The sequence below is a fragment of the Macaca mulatta genome, chromosome X (assembly GCF_049350105.2).
Source record: "Macaca mulatta isolate MMU2019108-1 chromosome X, T2T-MMU8v2.0, whole genome shotgun sequence".
In the NCBI taxonomy this organism is placed as follows: Eukaryota; Metazoa; Chordata; class Mammalia; order Primates; family Cercopithecidae; genus Macaca; species Macaca mulatta.
This window is the reverse complement of record NC_133426.1, coordinates 77,503,687-77,508,379: the sequence shown is the minus strand read 5'-3', so window position 1 is coordinate 77,508,379 and position 4,693 is coordinate 77,503,687. Positions and strand designations below refer to the sequence as shown.

Below are 4,693 nucleotides of genomic sequence, written 5' to 3'. Positions count from 1 at the left end.
CGGGTTTTCGCCGTGTTGGCCAGGTTGGTCTTGAACTCCTGACCTCAGGTGATCAGCACACCTCGGCCTTCCAAAGTACTGGGATTACAGGTGTGAGCCACCTCACCCAGCCCCATATTTAGTTTCTATAGAAGATGAAGATAGTTTAGAGAGAGAAGACCGCTTAGTATTGAAGAAGGGGTTGATTCCCCTCCCGATGCACAAATACATGCATTTGAAGCGACTGCACAGGTTAATCCATTATATAAACTGGGACGAAAGTTAGCTCCTAGAACGACTGAAATAAGTGGGGACAGTTCTGCAGTTCCACATGCTAATTGTGACCTGAAAGAGGATACAGCCACCCTGTGTTTGCAGCCATGGAGGGCAGAAGCAGCATGAGGTACATGCCCATGTTAGCAGACAGGGAGCTTGGGAAGTCCACACACAGACTGATTACATACATTGCTTCAGATTACAGGGAATCCTTGTTATTGGAGAGTGATGGATCGTTATGAAACAGAAGCCCTTCTAGAAGGGAAACGCGAAGACACATTTTTGCTCAGGGACGCTGGGCAAAGGGACTGCCTCTTCTCTGTGAACTTCTGGGGCTACAACAGATCCCTGCAGGCCTGAATTGAGCAGTAATCAGAACTTTGGTTTTGATGCCCATGACCCCTGTTTATTTCACTCCTCCACTATAACAGGACTTTAAGAACATTATAGCAACCATAAAAAAAGGATGAGTTCATGTCCTTTCCAGGGACATGGATGAAGCTGGAAACCATCATTCTCAGCAAACTAACACAGGAACAGAAAACCAAACACCGCATGTTCTCACTCATAAGTGGGAGTTGAACAATGAGAACACATGGACATGGCGGGGAGCGGGGTGTGGGGGAACATCACACACCGGAGCCTGTTGGGGGGTGGGGAGCGAGGGGAGGGATAGCATTAGCAGAAATACCTAATGTAGATGATGGGTTGATGGGTGCAGCAAACCACCATGGCACATGTATACCTATGTAATAAACCTGGACGTTCTATACATGTGTCCCAGCACTTAAAGTATAATAAAAAAGAACATTATAAAGATCCCAGTTATTGCATGTTTTTTGAACCGTTGCTTACTATATTACTAGACAGGGCTTTCCTTTTTAGCTGTAGTATATCTGTTGTACAGTAATCTGCAGGTGCACTACATGTGATGGAATTAATGGGCCTCCTTTACCATCAATGTTACAGGATTTTTAAAAAGAGTATTATTATAAACACAAATTTTGGGTTTGCTGGTTAGAACGAGAACCGGTCAAGGCAAAGTAAACTCTCCTGTCCCCAAAGGGTGTGAACCTGGTCTGCTTTCATGTGCATCAGACATATACCTATAATGGTGCTAGGTTTTTTCATACAGTATGTAAGGTTAGTGTTAGTATCTGTCAGATGCAACCTTCTGTTACTTACCCAGATAAACATGATTCCTAGTGGAACAACAGAGGATAGAAGTACAGGTGTTCAGGCCGGGCACAGTGGCTCACGCCTGTAATCCCAGCACTTTGGGAGGCTGAGGCAGGCGGATCACTTGAGCTTAGGAGTTCGAGACCAGCCTGGCCAACGTGGTGAAACCCCATCTCTACTGAAAATACAAAAAATTACCCGGGTGTGGTGGTGGGCGCCTGTAATCCTAGCTACTGGGGAGGCTGAGGTGGGAGAAGTGCTGGAACCTGGGAGGTGGAGGTTGCAGTGAGCCGAGATTGCTCCACTGCACTTCAGTCTGGGAGACGGAGCAAGACTCTGTCAAAACAGAAACAAAAACAAAAACAAACTACAGGTGTTGAGTAAGACTACAAAACAAGTTTGCCTATTTAGTGAACAGTTTGGTTTTTAATGGCTGTAGTAATTGAGTGAGGCAACTCTGGGGCATTTGCTGTGAAGAATTCTATTTCTTACTGAAGAACAAATTATTAATATCAGATGAGTATTTCAACAGTGTGACTAATGTTTGAAATTATTTTTTCTAAGAGTTTTTCTATAACCTTCCAAAAGTAGTGATGTTTATAATTACTATAAATCAAGCTTTAGAAGTCCAATACAAATAAGATAATGCCTTTCTTTTAGAAAAAAAAAATGTAATTTTCTGGCCACAAGGGCATAGTGCAATTCACCTAAGTGTTGATGTAATTTATAGTCAGACTCTTTTCTCTTCTGCAAAAGATACTGTTAAGTAAACCAGGTTTTCTAAATAGTAATTCTTAAAAGTTTGGACTTATAAAATTAGTAGTAGAATTTTATTTAAAGGCCCTAGGTATTAGTTTTTTTTTTTTTTTTTTTTTTTTTTCTCGAGATGGAGTCTCGCTCTGTCGCCCAGACTGGAGTGCAGTGGTGCGATCTCAGCTCACTGCAACCTCTGCCTCCCAGGTTCAAGCGATTCTCCTGCCTCAGCCTCCCGAGTAGCTGGGACTACAGGCGCTTGCCACCATGCCTGGCTAATTTTTTGTGTTTTTAGTAGAGACGGGGTTTTACCATGTTAGCCAGGATAATCTCGATCTCCTGAGCTCGTGATCTGCCTGCCTCAGCCTCCCAAAGTGCTGGGATTACAGGCATGAGCCACTGCACCCAGCCAGGTATTAGTTTTTAAATGAGTGCTTTAACTTAAAACAGCTGCTGCAATATAGTCTTGCATATGATTTTTTAAAAAGTTGATGTGACTGGGCATGGTGGCTCATGCCTGTAATCCCAGCACTTTGGGAGGCCAAAGCGGGCAGATCACCTGAGGTCAGGAGTTTGAGACCAGCCTGGCCAACATGGTGAAACCCCGTTTTTACTAAAAATACAGAAAATTAGCTGGGTGTGGTGGTGGGCGCCTGTAATCCCAGCTACTCAGGTGGCTGAGACAGAAGAATCGCTTGAACCTGGGAGGCGGAGGTTGCAGTGAGCCGAGATTGCGCCACTGCACTCCAGCCTGGGCAACAAGAGCGAAACTTGGTGTCAAAAAAAAAAAAAAAAAAAAAAAAAAAAAAAGTTAATGTGTAGTCTAATTGTTGTTTCATAAAAGTTGGGTCTTCTCCTATACCCATAATGATTTTGTGAATCATGAAGAAAATAAGACTAGAAGATGCCCAAACAAATCAGATAATAGTAACTACAATGGTTGCTGATGTTAGATTATTGTTAAACTGTAATTACTAATTTGGATGGCAGTATTTATCTCTTTTCTGTAAACACTCATAGCTAAATTGCTTAAGTATAATTTACAGAATTTCAGTGTAATTTACTCTCAATGGAAAATCTGAAGCATAAATTGCAGATTTGAAAGGTACTGTACAACCATTATATCTGTAAATAACTACTTAACACCTCTTTGTCACTTAGAATACTACTTGAGTGTAATACTACTTGAATACTACGTGAATGTTATACTACTTGAGTGAGCTCTTTTGGAAGTTATATCAAGTTCTAGCGTTTGCTTCTTAGTAACTGAATTGAATGTACCGTTCTGTCCTAGACATTTTGCCCTAAAGTAGCTGAATCCATTCTTGTGTCTTTTTGTTAATGTGCTCTATACCACTGGTGAGTGCTCCATAGTTTCCTTACCTGCTGCTACAGAACATTATTTTACATCCCTATGGCAATTGCCAAGGCCACAAAAAAAGAAAAGCTTTATTTGTATGCCACACTAACTCTCTGACTGCTAATGTGTGTTTCTGCTTGCTGTGCCTTGTTATGGCTGCTTTTTTGTGCTAATAAAGTATGTTTGGTGTTCTCCTTGTATATCTGCTGTTTTATACATTTGCAACAATTTCTCTTGTAAATGGAATGGTATAGGGTTTTTAAAAATAAGCATTATCTAACAACCTACTATAGCTAATGTAGAATTACTGTACAGTCTCATATTGACTTATCAGAATAAGTTAACTCTAAGTTTAATGCTCTACATCTTATCAATCATAGTCACATATACTGTGGAGCAGTATGTATAGTTACTGAAAATCATTGTACAGTTTAGATTATAACAGAAAACTGACAGAAATAATAAATCTATTGATTTCTCTGCTTACGGGTAAAAGATCGAAATTATCAATGACATATTATAGTAAATGAGTATCTGTAACCTTCCACACATCAGAAGCAGATGAAATCAAGTCTCGTGAACTATTAATATATCAGTACCGGCCAGGCGCAGTGGCTCACGCCTGTAATCCCAGCACTTTGGGAGGCCAAGATGGGCGGATCACGAGGTCAGGAGATCGAAACCATCCTGGCTAACACGGTGAAACCCCATCTTTACTAAAAATACAAAAAGTTAGCCGGGCGTGGTGGCGGGCGCCTGTAGTCCCAGCTACTTGGGAGGCTGAGGCAGGAGAATGGCATGAACCCGGGAGGCGGAGCTTGCAGTGAGCTGAGATTGCGCCACTGCACTCCAGCCTGGATGACAGAACGAGACTCTGTCTCAAAAAAAAGAAAAGAAAAGAAAAGAAATATATCAGTATCACTTATTGGTTTGGGGGCCATCTTAATTGAAAACAAATGCCACAAATATAGAACTTTAACCAAAGACTTGTCCATTTTAAAGCAAGATGGGGATTGAAGTCACTTATAATTTCTGTTGCTTATAATTGAAGTCCCTGAAGAACATATATCAAAGTGTTTGAGAACATTCAAACATACTTTTTTTTTTTTTTTTTGAGATGGACTCTCGCTCTGTTGCCCAGGCTGG

The 4,693-nt window shown here is 41.3% G+C and overlaps 1 pseudogene; it reads left to right on the top strand.

The window, feature by feature from the left end:
- Positions 1-129: 129 nt before the first annotated feature.
- On the top strand, positions 130-828 carry LOC144329403 (suppressor of cytokine signaling 5-like; annotated as a pseudogene).
- Positions 829-4,693: the final 3,865 nt, after the last annotated feature.